Genomic DNA, 15,945 nt, shown 5'->3' on the forward strand with positions numbered 1-15,945 from the left:
AGTCAACAGTTGAAGACACAAGAAATTTGTTATCTATAAGAACCTCAGTCACAATACAACTTCCCAACAACATGGTTAAAAAGGGTAGAAATCTCTAGACTAAGTGGCAAAAAGCAATACGTTTTCCATTTTATTAATTGATTTAAAAAAGGGAGTTTTTTTCCTTCCCATTGTTGCCCTTGTGCTTGCTCAGGATGGGAGATTGAGTTGGATTCTCCAGATTGAGTTGGATTCTCCAACTCAATCTGTTGGTTTCCTTATATAGGCTATTATGAATTGGCTTTCATTATGGTTTTTTTTCTGTCTGTAAAGCATCTTGAGATGGCATTGCCGTGATTTGATGCTATATAAATAAAGTTGAATTGAATTGAATTGATTTAAATTATTTATTTATTTGTTTGTTTGGTTGATTTTTTATTTGTTTTGTTTATTTATTTATTTATTACATTTAAAACAAAGTGTTATCCTAAATCTGTAACAAAAATAGATAGCTGTGGTAAAACTGCTTCCAGATCCAGATTTAACCTTCACATGCATCCTGGTCTAGAATAAACCATGGGTATTTTTCCATAGTTTGTTCATGAATTTGCAGTTTCCAGCTTTACAAGGTACTGGACAAAAGTGTAAGAAAAATTCTTCCCAGAGCCACCAAAATCATCAATCTAATACATGGACCTGATTTCATTAAAATGTTTGTGCAAAACTGCAGAGAAAGTGTGGTTGTTGCACCCTTTTATGGGAAAAAGTTTGATGGGCTTGTGTTTGAGCCCACAGATCAGATTTCAGAAATCAGAGCAGATTTCTGAACACACCAGGCAGCATCATCAACTTGTGACTGCTTACTGAATAAAGCAGTGTTTGTTTTATAGTTGCCATCAAATCGTGAATTTCCAGAAATGCACAGCTGGGATTGGGTCAATAGTAGAAGGAGAATGAGGTTGATGAAATAGAGTGGAGCTTAATCTACAGGAGAGTTGTCAAGAAGAGTTGACAGGAAGTGTTATGCAAACACTTCTATGAGATCTTGCTATATTGCATTCTGTTTTATATCTCAGTAAAGGAAAAGGTTATGTGTGTGTAGGTGTGTAGGTGTGTGTGTGTGTGTGTGTGTGTGTAGGTGTGTGTGTGTGTGTGTTGACAGGTTACAGGTCTTCTGGGCCACTGAGCCAGACAGACAAGATGCATCACTGTCACCACACGGCTGGTCTGACACTCAGCCAGGACGGCCATGACAGGCGTAAGTAACACGTTTTAGCATGGACACTAACACACTCTGACATATGCTCTCTGACACACACTGCCCACTCATCGTTTACAGTTTCTACACTAATTATAGGCAGAAACAATAATCAGTAAAATAACAATTATTCGGATAAACTGAAAGATTTTCCGTATGTATCATTATTCCAATAACAATTAAACTTCTCGCACATTCATCATGATCAACGGCTGATTTTGTGCATGAAAATGTTTTAAGGTTCATCTGGTTAAGTCATGGATAAAATATCCAAACTTTATTTGTAACACCACTTACTAGAGTGACAAATTGACCATTTGGAGTAGAAAGATGTTACATATCATTGGTTTCACTTAATCAAGTTTCAATTTAGGAAAACAAAAAAAGCCTGTACACTATATTGTTTGTAAATTCAATCAGCAAGTATAATAAGAGCTAATGGACTTTATCGTCATGCAAATATAGACTGAAAAACCAAAGAAAATTCACACCCTGCTAATGTTTTGTACTATAATCCGCATCATCAATTCATGATGTATAAATGTGATGGGAGTAATTTTGTGATGCACTCCACTTTACTACTTTGTGCCTTTTTTTTAATGTATTTATGGATTTTTTCTTGATTACATTTTCATATTTTGCTTTGCTGTTTTTAATCTTGTAGCAAGCAAATGCATCAAACCTGTCATTTCAGTTTATATAAAAGTCCATTGTCATATTGTGACATTTTTTTCTCTTAAATCAATAAAAACGCAACTGAATAATCATGGATTAAGGAATAAATGGTATAGTATTATATCAGTCCTAAGAATTAAACTGTTCTTCATGAGCTCCTACTAATAGTTAACAGCTCACAAGCATCAGGTATTTTTCCTCAATCACCAAAGATAGCTGCCATTAAGCCACTCCAAAAGACAAGAGTCTAGACGCGCCTATAATGAACAATTGTCTCTAACCTTTGTTTTATGTTCAAGGTTGGAGGGATAATTGTATTTAAGTATCTCAACTTCTGGAAAGAAACAGAAATCTTGATGCATTTCAGTCCGACACTTGACCTCATTGCAGTGCTGAAACAGCTCTGGTCAAAGTCTTAAATGTTGAACTCTGATTCTGGTCATGTATCAGTCCTGGTTCTGCTGGATCTCAGCGCTGTGTGTGATCATGTAGATCCTGTTCCACAGGCTGGAAAACTGGGTTGGACCTTATGGAGTGGTCTTTAATTGGTTCAGGTCCTATTTAGAAAACCAGTTTTTTTGTTATGAACATCTTTTACATGAAGTCCCCCATGGGTCACTTCTTGTTCCTCTTCTGCTCAACTTGTATATGCTTCCTTTGGATAAAATAATACAGAACTTTAACATCAATTATCCCAATTATGCAGAATATACACTATTTTGTGTGTCTGTCTCCAGACAACTGCAGGCCAATAGACTTATTGTGTCAGTGTCTAAAAAAAACACCTGGAAGAGAGAAAATTTTCTACAATTAAATAAAGACAAACTTGAGATTATTCTGTTTGGTGGCAAAACAAAGTCAGTTGGCTTTGGTAAAATCTGGAGACTTGGGTTGTAAAATCACAGATCAAGTTTATAACCCTAGAGTGCTGATAGATTAAGATCTTATCTTTAGCAGTCACATAAAAGCTGACATCCAGACAGCTTTTTACCAACCTAAACAGGGGATTGAAATTGGAAAAATATCAGTGTGTTGCATGATTTAAATATAGTGTACCGTGTGAATAACACTGAAAGGACTGGACAGTGACTTTGAAAACACTGAGTTGAATTGAAAGATACTTTGTTAATCCTCAAAAAATATAATGCTTTATGAAATATTGAGCATAAATAAATAGATGAATAAAAAAAAGGTGACAGACTGTGGAAAATTGAAAGCTGACAGACAGATGTGGTTGAGACCAGCATGGATGCATCAAGGTGTTGTGTCAGTAGCTTGGCAACAGCTGAGCTGATGATGTCACATGCAGAGTCAATATATATTAAGCTCCCCAAATTAGCACAGATTAATTCTCTTGATCGACATAATAGATGGAAACTCGTGGCCAACATTACACTATAGAATACAGAGGATCTCTTTTTTAATATTTAATCAGAATTCCACCTTGAACTGCAAACTGCAATCTCTCCCTATTTATTCATTATTCTTTCTATTCTTTCTGATATCTCTCTTTATATCTGAGAATTATCAAGTGAGATGTTTGGGTATGTGAAATGTTTCCATGTCCCAAATCATAATTACATGACATGACAGCTCTCACTTTTCATGCTGTGTGCAATATTATGGAATGTAATGTAGTAGAACTTCATGAATCAACAGATTATGAGCCCATTAGGAATGATACAAAGTCCTGATAGCGAATGTAGGATTAACATGCGTGTTTGTTTTAGCTGTTTTGCTGCATTAAAACCCACTAAACCCATAAAGAGATAACAGTAGCTTTCTTTAAAACAAAACATTGTCTTTGCTCTCAGTCCACATCCACAGACTTTGTGGGAAGATTAAATTTCTTGAATCGTAATCTTCCAGTTTTCCCTTGTCTATCCCTGTTAATCCAAATACTATATGTGTGGCAACTGCCCCAACCTGACTTTTGTGCATAAGGCTAGAAACTTAGCAGAAAACTTACCAATACAAACATGGAAAACAAGAAAAACTGCAGACAGCAACACCACAGAACATAGCAGATACTAAAGACCTTTTTCAGAGTTTTGACTTGAAATAGTTTGGCAGGCTCAGGTGTCTTAACAAAGGTTGCATTCCATTTAAGCACCTGTGCTACTGCACAACATGCAAAAAACCCAAACATCCTCCAAAAGGCGAGTAGCCTTTAACAGTACACGTGTACTTGTCCTACCGGTCCAAGTCAAAATGTCTTCATTGAATAATTAGATTTACAAAATTACATTTTCCTTCTGATAAATATAACTTATAAAAAAACAAAAAAAACAAAAGCAGCAGCTGGAAATTAGAATTAATGTATTTACAGCACATTCTGCATTTATCATTGCAAAAACAGTAGTTTACTCACTGTTATTAGTTTGTACCATTTTTTACTGTCTTTCTGCTCCTATTCCCGCCTCATGAGGTTTTTTTTTTTAAATTATGACAACAATATTAAATGACAATGTGCTAAATTTAAAAAAATAAATAAATAAAAAACATTTGGCAAAGCATGGGCTATTAGTGTCACTAAGAAAGCCCCAAATAAATATATATATATATATATATATATATATATATATATATATATATATATATATATATATATATATATATATTACACTTGCCTGTAGAATTTTATGTGCCCCTCCCATCTGGACAAAAGCAAACACATTTTAAGTGTTGTTCAAGGTTTAGAGCAACTTTCTAAAGCGGTTACAGGGCTTGTTTCCCATAACTTTAAGAGTTTTTCTGCTTTTAAACTAAAACTGCAACCTATGCTTCTTCTCAATTACCCTCCTTGAAAAGCTGTCGAACCCAGCAGATTATGCCCAGATTACAGTTTATCAAGTATTGTGCAGCCACATTCCTGATGGGAACTAAGTGGAGAAGACAGTCTAATACTCCACTTTAGCTTCACTTCATTGACTACAAGGGCAATTTAGGATTGACTGTAAAATTTTATTGATTAGCACTTGCTGCCCTTTTTGCCTTGGGGAAGCCTAATAGCTTCACATTTTTTCCGTGTTGCTGCAATAAAGTAGCCATATAACCTGTGCTGAATTTGGACACGGACACATTTTTCAGTCGAAAATAAGTGCCTAAATATCCATCCTACTGTAAACTCTGTGACAATTTGTGACATTCTCCCAAATGGATGCTGGCTAATGCTCATTATTATCCCCTTTTTACACCAGTTTCAAGCATGTGGATGAAAAGTCAATATTCTAAAAACTTTGTAGCGCCTGAGTAGTGTCATTATACCAGGGGTCACCCAAATAATAGCCACCTAGAGCCTACTATAGCCCAATGCTCCAGAAATTCCACGATTACAGGCTGTATATACTATTAGAATTGGCGAGCTTTGCTGAAGATGCAGCCAGAACACAAACAGTGGTAAAGCTGAGGTCTGCTGGCCAGTGAGAATCATGACATGTGGTTAAGATTAAACATGGCACAATGACTTGCATGCCTCCAAGGTTCTGTACAGTGCCACCACAGGGACTTCCTATGCTGCACGAGGAGCTGTCATTGTTTGGGAAATGCACAAGGCTTTGCAGGTTAGCAGTTGATGGCATTGTCTGCATGCATTACCCATCTGCTACTGAAAGTTAATCGGTGGAAAAACAAATGCAACATCTGCACAGCTTGAAGTGTTGTTGTAAATGATGTATTCCCTTTTCACCCTCATTAGTGGGTGATCTGTGCTGATCTGATGCTGGGTCAGACGGAAGGAGAGCCAGGTGGCTGCCCGAATGAAACGGGCACATTTGGGATTGTAAAGCGTGCATGATGTGGGACCTGATTGTCAAACACAATTTGATCGTTGATCTTCAATGACAGCTGTCTGCATGGCCAAGTCCAAATTTAATCACGCAAATTTTTTGTACGGAAATGCCCTTTGGATATTCCAAAGTAAGTGAAATTTCTAAAACAATATTTTTTTTTATGTGTAATATAAAATGGGCTGCATGTAATGACAAAACCACAGGGAGTTAAACACCTGACTTTGCTGTTTCTTTGTACATTGGAGCTTTTGAACTGCTGAAAGCTATTGTATAGGTTTTCTAGTCTGGAGCTCTGCTTTCTGCAAGGCTTGATTTCAATAGCATCAGACTGGTAAAGCGTTTCTTTCAAATAAAAAATCTTTATAAAAAGAAACACTCAACAGCAGATAAATGATGACTTTTTACTAGCTGATGGACATTACACAACTAAAGAACTGAAGTGTAGAAAATATTCATATTTCTGGCATCAAAAATAGGTTTAAGAGGAGGATCATTTGACTCAGATTTGTTGTATACTAGTAGCTTAAAGCACACCTCCAAATGGATGCTAACATTACTGAATGTCCTCTTAAAAGCAACTGCTCATGAATGCACTGGGCATTTCTGTCAAATCAGTGACAGAAACATCTAAAATGTTGTTTATAGCTTTTTTTTTAGTATCTAATGGCCAAACAGGCAAGTAGCTGTTGTGGGATTAAAAAGTGCTGCTTAAAAACTGCAGTTTTGCTTGGACAGACCCCTCTTTGTCTTCAAAGCTTCATTTGCACTTCAGTAATTAATAAAATTTTTAATTACTGTGCTAAATATTTTAATTGCAACAAAAAGCTCTGAGTTGCAAAAGTAACAAAGAAAAAAAAAAAAAGAAAAAAAAAAAGCTATTGGTTAGCTACATTGCCAGTATTGTATTTATGAATTTATGATACATTGCTTAACCTTAGTTTTGGTAATAGAGGGGGGGGTTCACTTTTTTTTAAACTGCAGGTTGAGGACGGTTTCAAAACCATCCATTACCTACTCAGCTTCTCTTTGTGTCTTTGTACAGCTCAAAAAAAGCATAAAATATAATAAAATAAAACATAAAACATCCTGCAATTTTCTCCAAATAGCTTTTGCAGTGTAATAAATATAATATAAGGGTTTTGCAGCTAAGTAAGCACTTTGGCTGTAAAAGCCTAATGCGATCCTCATTATCTCTTGTATTCTCCGGATTCATGCGAGTACTCAGAGAGAGCATTATGCATGTACATTTAGAACATCTACATTTAAATATTCTTTATGACACACAAATATACCATTTTAAAATGTTTTTAAAATGAGCAAAGTTAGATTGTTATTTCCAATCTCTAACATCTATAGATGTTCTGAAGTGGGAGTAAAGACACTCAATTTTGCTTGTGTGCTTTTTTCAACAAAGAAACTTTCCTAGTTAACCCTCCCCTACAGAAAACATGAGGCAAGCCAGAAAATATTCTTTTTATGGAACCTAGTGGACAAATTATGTCAATTTCTTTATCAAATTATATCAATTTCTTTGAAAAGTCTTTGAGCACCCATCAAAATCCTCATCAGTGTTACTATTTCCACAATCCTGTCTCTAAACCTGTGGATAACAAGCTCAGGCTTTACAAAATGACACCAGTTCACAGCATTACAATGCGGATTGTCTTCAGTCATGTGTCATCAGAACATGAGAGCGAGGAACGTGAGGAACCGCAGATGTGATGTCTTCTGACATCAACTTCTGCATCTGCACTACTGTCTGGTACTTAGTCTGAAGGTCGTGTGTGTTTTGTTGCATTTGGATGCTGAGTGTATGGGTGTTCCAACCAGCCACCCCCCCTGGAGGTCACTTTGAAATGGAATAGATTTTTCAAGATCTCAGCCAAGGCTGTAGGGAAGGTCACTTCATTAATCACAGCTAAATGCCACTGTCTGCCTGTCTCCTTCCTTAACCAAGTAACACCCACAGATAACATCATTGATTGATACTAATAATTAATCCTCACTTGGTACAGAACAACTCAGAGCATGATTCAGTGAGAAACCTTTAATTACTATGTAAAAACTCATTAGGTTAGTGGCATCAAGTGCCCTGGTGGCATTAGGGGCAAATGCATGCCTTCCTCCAACCGTGGCCTTTCGTGGATCAAGACTCTTCCCTCCTCCTCGCACTTCCAGTGTCGTTCCATCTGCGTGCTAGCCTACTTTGTCTGCTGATTCAGGGTTGCGAAATGTCAAGTCAGATTTTGCTCAGGAAGATTTTGGCAGATGCGTTGAAGGACATGATGAGGGCTGAACAAGCTCAGCATGAGTGCATGACTGTATGACTCGTGGTGTGCGTCTTTATGTTTGCAGAGATGTATGCGATGTGTGTATGTCTGGCTTTGCTTTGTTCACATGTAAGTCACCAGTCATGCCAGTATATCTGCATCTTAAGCAAAAACAGAGGACGTGCCACGTTGTTTTATTCTCTACTAATCTTTGTTGGGAGAAAAGAGCTGATGCAGTGTACCACCCAGAGGCTTTTCATTTTAACATAATACTCTGTGACATGTCCACATAAATAAATGTTTGATCTACTACAGTCTCATTCACACCCTTTGTATGTCTTGCCAATTATTAAAGCAGAGTAATAAGAGCTTTTAGTTGTACTAAACTGTTAGTGTGTGGGAGAAGGGAATAATCTTTCTTTTCACAGAAAGTAGAGCACCTTGCATTTCAGATTTGTCATGAATAAACAATAGAACTTGGTAATTAGCATTAGCAGAGAAGGATGGGCACGGCTGCTGAAAGAAACGATGAGCTTGCTCTGAAGCTCGAGCATCATCAGAGTCAAATTAAAGGCAAATAGATCTTTGGATGGGATTATATATCTAAGCTTCTGGATAAAAAGCAAGTATATGACTTTGATTTGAATTCTTTTCCCTTCAACTGGTAATGCATCAGCTGATTTTACCAATAACCCAGCCAGAATAAAACAAAGCAGCATGGGTCACAGATTCACACACCTCAGACGAAGCTTCTTCCTGTGGCTTACCGCTTGCCGCCAGCACCATCTTGTGGGCTATGTGTCCTAACTGAGGAAAACACTGATTTGCAACTTGGATACGACATTTTCTGATGTTTCAACATAATTTTTCATAAATTATAGAGTCAGCTTGAATAGCTCTGACAGAAAGGTGAATTTAGGAGAAGGTAAGGAGGTTATTCCCCTTAATATTTTAAATCTACTTCAAAACTGGATGAATATTTTAAAAATGTGCGACACACTGTTATAGTTGCATCCTAATCTTCATAGCTTAGCGTCATTGTAGCTGTTGTTTAACCTCCGGATGAGTGGTTAAACATATTTATGATATAAACTATTAATTTTAGTCCATTAATGGATGTTAAAAATCCTCAATTTATGTGCTTGATCCATTTAGCCTGTGTGGTTGACAAGAAGCACAAGATCATTTGAATTTAATCTAATGTTAGATATGCTATGAATAGAAATTGCTAAATACCTTTTCTTATTTTTATACTATGAAGTATTGAGTATCTATTGTGCTTTTGTCTAATCTATGAACATGTCAGTCATAAATACAAGACTACACATTAAAGTTTTGCTAACTTTCATTTTGTTTCAGCGTGATGATACCGGATAAACTGGTTGGATTTATTCAGTAGAGATTAATCAAAATCCTCTGTTTGTGCCTCAGACAGCTGTAGAATTTCTCTGAAATTTGTTATTTCATTCACATATACCCAGGCAGGGGGAGAGAGGCCCTCTGTAAGCTGTTGACAAAGACTGTTTTTGGAAATGACCCCAAAACACTGACAAAATCCAAATAAAGAGAGAGGAACAAATGGATTTATGATTAGTTCTGGCAACAGCAGACAGACAACAGATGCCTGTCAAATTGGGTTTTTCAATTTTGGATGTATTAGCCAGCAGGCAGCAAAGTAATAATATGGAGCAATGCAGAGTAGGCAGCCTTACTTACTGTATAATGCACTTCTATAAGGCGAATCTAATATATCAAATGCACAACTCTGCAGAAGGACGGAGGGACAGTGTGAGTGCCAGAATAATTTAAAGTTTTAAGCAAAGTAAAGGCCAAGGTGAAGAAAACTTAGTTCACATGATTCATTTCAGAGTTGAACTGTGAAGTGAAGTCTGTGCCAGGTGCTCGAGTTTTAATTACAATTACATAACATCACTGAGTTGTAGTTGAGTTTTAAATGGATGATTTAAACATTGGTGCAGTTTATTTCTTGTGTATTATGGAGAGCCATCAATCAGGTTTTGGCCAAAACAACAGCTGCATTTTGCAGACAAGTGAGAAGTTTGGCCTTTTGTTGGTGCTGGAGCTTCACATATACTTCATTATATTCTATTAGTGGTGCAGGTGCTTGTTGCCAGATCTTTGAACAGACTACCATGAAAATTTCTACTTTCTTTCAAATAATTCATTTTATGCCTCGACATGTCTCTAATCGCTAACAGCAGCTTAAAATTTACATTTATTCAGTTAAATACTGCAGCATCGGCTGATGGATTACAGCCAAATTTGTTAAGACATTCACTGTCCTCTGAGTATGCATTTTAAATTACTTTAAGAAAACCTTACTGGAATCCACACATCATACTAACTCATAATGGTACACAGAAAGAGAAGTGGACAAAACAGACAAGCTGCTTGTTTCTTTCTTTCTTTCTTTCTTTTGTACCAGAGCTTCTAAAAATAAAACTCAAATTGTTTTGGTGTTCAACAACATGCTGGTTTTTTGGCATAAAATGCTTTTGTTATCATGCTGGCACCAAGCTAGGAGCTAGTATTCCAAGATCCAAAATAGTGTATTTGACAGGGCCACTGAACGAATGGATGGATGGAGGAACGTTTAGTTCCTGTCATTTTAAGCAGCACTACAGAGTAAAAATCAGGAGTATATTCCATCCATATTGGTTTGGAAGAAGTTGCTGGAAAAGTAAACAAACTTTGTCAAACCTAAATGCACATAGTGGCAGAGGAACTGGTGCTAAACTGCCATTGAAGGTGACAATAGAGGAAATGGAAGGGGGGACTTCCTCAGAGATTATTCCTGTATTACACAAGGTACTGTCCACTGCTTTACTTTCCACAGACGTCAGTCTCTTAACTAACTATAAACTGTTACATCCATGTCGGCTTGTAGGAGACACCATACGTCTTCCATGTCTTTCAACCACACCTTTTTTTTTTTTTTTTTTCTATTGAAAAATGTCCAAACTTTTATGTTTTTTACACTTTCTCATTCACATTGTAGGCAACGAGAAAAGCACTGGACTAAATAACTGTAATGACTTGGTCAAAAAAAAAAAAAAAAAGAAACCTTGTTAATCGATTAGCATTGAAAAATAACTAAAAGCTAAAAAAGAATCTAATTGGTCACTTTAGCACCAGAAATTTTAAATGAACACACTTGATTGAAAGATTATAACACACTTGAATGAAAAGTAACTTTATTTACCTGATAAAGTTGAACTAAAAACAGCTGCAGGTCAACATGCTGCTAATGTCTAACTGATACTTCCTATTTCACTCTTCATTTACTATCTGCAAAATGTCACAGAACAAAACAAATGTATCTAATTGTCTAATCAGTGTTTTTAACAATAGTTTTGATCACAATAATTGATATTGCTTCAGTAGTCATTTTATTGTTTAACGAATGCCAACATTTTATTTCTGAACCTTATTTTGATGATCATGTTAGAGACAGTGAGCTGAATCCATATGTTACACACAATTCTGCAGTGAAATAAAGTGAGCATTTTATAAAGTTTAAAGTTACAAAATAATTATGTAAATTGTTCTTCAAAACAGCCAAAAGAACAAATTCTGAAATTTAAACAGGAGCAGTGTTAAAAAAAATTTTAGCAATGCAAGAAAACCCACTATTTGTAATTAAATTTTACAAATAGATCAAATAACCAATGCATTAGGCTTTAATTAACAGATCATCTTTTCATGCCTATGAATGTCTATTTTCAACAAGAGGTATAGATGGTTGTGTCAGATCATAAGTAATATGGTGACTACTATATACTATAGTGAGGTTGTTGAAGTCTGTCAATGATCATATGGCAGAACTGAGAATAGCAACTAATCATAGCAACGAGACACGTGGTAGCTGTACAAACATTAAGAAGTTCTCTACCATGAAAACTTTTCAGTGCAGCACTCAAAATGTGATGTTTAAGAGCGTTTAAAGAAAAAAGAAATGGGCAACACTGAGGGCCGTATATACAAGAAAACTTAGTGCTGCAGATAAAAGAATTATTTCCCTTCAAGACTGAAAGAAGTTCAAGAATGAGTTCAGAATTGACAGAAACATGCGAGACTTTGGTACATCCATGTCCAATGACATCTGGGAAGATGCGGTCTTGCTATATGAATAACTGCCATTAAAATAAAAACATATTAAAAAGCTATAATTAAGACCAAGTGGCAAATATGAATGAAAAATAACTTGGATGCAGAAAAGAGGTTGTTGGTACTTTGGACTGATTAGTCAGAATATCTCGCTGTAGCAAAAGGGAGTTTGTTTGCCAAAAGACAGTAGAGCCCACTATACTGATCATGTACAGGTAACAAACGTTTTTGCAAGTTTGGGTCTGTATTTCTGCAAATCAAGTTGAAATTTTAATTTGAATTAACAGTGTTTTCAGCGCTGACCATATATGCAGATGTAGACCATTGCATAACATCATCTGGGAGAACCCAAATTTATTCTGCATCAGGACAACAAACACAAACAAGTTGCATTTATCATTAAAAACAGGCTTCATTGTAAACAAAATCAAAGAGTCAAGGAAAGCAAGTTTATTTGTGGCACATTTCACGCACAAGAAAATTCAAATTGTTTTACTTAAAGCATTAAAAGCATTACAGATGGTGCAAAGAAAGGATAAAAAATAATAAAGACAGCAACAAATAGTAAAATAGAATGCAGCAATTGGCAGAGGTGCATGGTCGAAGTGCCATAAAGTAAAAGTCTTGTTGTTCGAACCAGTCACTAAACCAGCTGAATTTAATAAGCTCAATTCCACTGCAAGGTAGATGAGCCTGTTAGTGAAAACACCTGTTCTAAATGCACAGGTAGATCCAAAAATATGGCAGGAGTTTTACTTCATGGCACCTAGATTATACACCTCTGGTGATTGGTTGCTTTGGCGGTGACCTGAAATGGCTGATCTGTGTGACCAGTGACACACGAAAAAAAGAGAAATCCTCCTTGAATTTGATATATGCATATTTACCTCTTGTATGATCTGGAAGTGTTGTGCAAGCTTCTGGAAAGAAACACCACCCTTCCTCTGGAAAGTAGATGTCAGCTAAGGTGTAAGACAGTTTAACTGTGTCATGAAAGTTGTCTCAAGTTGAAGTTAAAGTAATACGCTGGAATTCAGCATTTGTTTGTATTACCTACAACAAAGAAGCAAAAGCCTTGTGCTCAGTCATTGGTATGATTATTTTATTGTTGCTCCATTAAATGCTACAATGCAATTGTTGTACCTTTATAAATACATGATAAAAAGCAGCTGGAAAGTTCAGTTAGTAAAATATTCTATATACACATACATATATATATATATATATATATATATATATATATATATATATGTATATATATATATATATTCAGTTAGTATGTGTTGCTTTTCCAGTCACAGGATGTACAAACCATGTGAAGCACACTCTTCTGCACTGAGAATGGAAAACTCAGAGAGATGACACAGAGTACAACATTATGTAAATAAAAAAATAAAATCCCAAATGGGATGTAACTATAAACTCTAACAGAGCCAAAACAGTCATGGTTTAGACCACGGAGGTCCAAATCCAGTCCTCGATGGCTAGTATCCTGCAGGTATTGAATGCGTCCTGCAGGAACACACCTGATTCAAGTGAATGGCTCATTAACACAGACTTCTGAAAAACCTCCACCAACCTGCTGGAGATCCATTTTTATTTGTATCAGGTGTGTTTCAGCAGGGAAAAATCCAACACCTGCAGGACACAGGTCCTCCAGGGTTTGGAGATCCCTGGTTTAGACTATTAAATCTTCTGTGTTTTGTCTCCACAGGTGGAAAAAAATGACAGAATTCATAAGAAATCCATTGCTTGGACACGCGTGTTTATTCAAATTACACAGAAAAAATACATTAACTTAAAGGTGCCATAAAGGGATTAACAGAACTGTGTCCATGCAAAGGTACTTCTCTGTCCTTCACCAACAATTTGAGCAACTAAGTAAAACTGTATGTGCGGGAGCAAGATTACGTGCCTGCTGCGAGGAACCCTGAGGACTTTCATATACTGGTACCTGCAGAGATCTAAGCATAAGATCTAAACTTGTCCAGGTGGAAATGTATACACTCATTAATCCAACGGGTGTGATGACAGCTATGTGCTGAAAATCTGATATGGTGTTGGAGAACTTTAAGCTCTGATCCAGGATTTTAGTTGGCCAAAGGTCTGTTATGTTTGTGCCCTTGTTTTTGTGTCAATATTACTGAAACTTTTTTCTACTGAAATTCCGAGATCTGGGATAAGAACAACATGCGGGTATAGCCTCTTTTTCTAAGCAGTACTCCACTGTACTCCCCTGCAAAATAGGTAATATATATATATATATATATATATATATATATATATATAGCATAACATGGGTGTTGTGAGCATAAAAGTCCAAGTGGCAGAACTGTTTTTTGGGAGTCTTGTTTCTGGCCGTCAGACATTCTTTTTTTTTTTTTTTTTTTTTTTTTTTTTTGTCTTGTCCAGCATTTAAGCAAGCAGACTGATGTTCTGGATGCTGTGTTCTGCTGAGCAAATTTATTTTGCCAAGGGGAACTTTTGTAGATGTAATGATCCCCTTGTATTTCTTGATTCTTATTTTATTTTTCAATTTGTTTTGGATAATAGCTTGTATTACAGAGTTTATGCTGCTGGACCCGACCGGAAAGGACAGGAAAGGGGCAGAAAGAGAACAGAAAAGAGAACATAAAAAAACAAAAAAAAAACAAAAGAAAGAGATCAATGCATACATGTATATGCACATACATACCCACCTACATATATATGTATATACACTCGCACATACATTATATATATACATATATACATACATACATACATATACACATACATACACATGCATACACACACATGTACACATACATGCATACATAAAGATAGATATACATACATACATATACACATACATACACACATATATATATATATATATATATATATATATATATATATATATACATATATACACATATACATACTCACATACATACACATACATATACACATACACATACACACACATACACATACACTCACACATATGCATACATATATACATATCCATACACATACATACATACACATACACATACACATAAGTACACACACATACCCACCCACACACATAAATATATACACCCACACAAGCCAACTCTAGATTCGTGGAGAACAAAACCGTTGACAATCATGAGGACCAGAAACTAGCAAGTTAAGTCAAAAAGACAGAAAGAGAGGTACCTGCTGTTAGTGAATAAACTTGCTGGATGACTCAGTGACTGTGACACATGCAGAACATTCATGCAGAACATTCAGAGTGGAACGTGTTTAGAGAAGAGTGATCATGCCAATGTGACCCCGCCCGCCTACAGCTAGAGGAAGGCCAGGAGAACCCAGAGACCCGGGTAACCGACAGTCACCCCCAGGTACAGATCCCAACCCCCCCACTCCAGAGCCAGCCATGCATCTGCCCAGGAGGTGGCGAAGGAGGTGCCCAACCAGAGTCCCCCGCAGTCAGGGGGAACAGGCCCCAGCAGGCCCAGGCCGGCAAGGGCCGATCCCGCCGGGCACCAGCCACCTAGGGCAGACAGAGCGCAGGCCCCAGGGCCCCAAGAGCCCGTGAGCAGCCCCCCGCCCCCGCAGGCAGAGGGCACAGCCCACACCGACGGAGGACCAGGATCCCCAGACCGCCACCCAGCGGCAGCCAGGTCGCACCCCAGCGCACCAGCCGCGCCCCCGGGTACAGGACACCACCCCCCCACCACCAAACCACACACACATATACATGCATACCCCCCCCCCCCCCCCCCCCCCCCAACACGCACTCCCCTCACACATATACATGCATACCCCCCCCCAACACGCACTCCCCTCTCAACCCCCATCCACACAACCCTCTGCA

Source organism: Telmatherina bonti (genome assembly GCF_933228915.1).
Source record: "Telmatherina bonti genome assembly, chromosome: 4".
In the NCBI taxonomy this organism is placed as follows: domain Eukaryota; kingdom Metazoa; phylum Chordata; class Actinopteri; order Atheriniformes; family Telmatherinidae; genus Telmatherina; species Telmatherina bonti.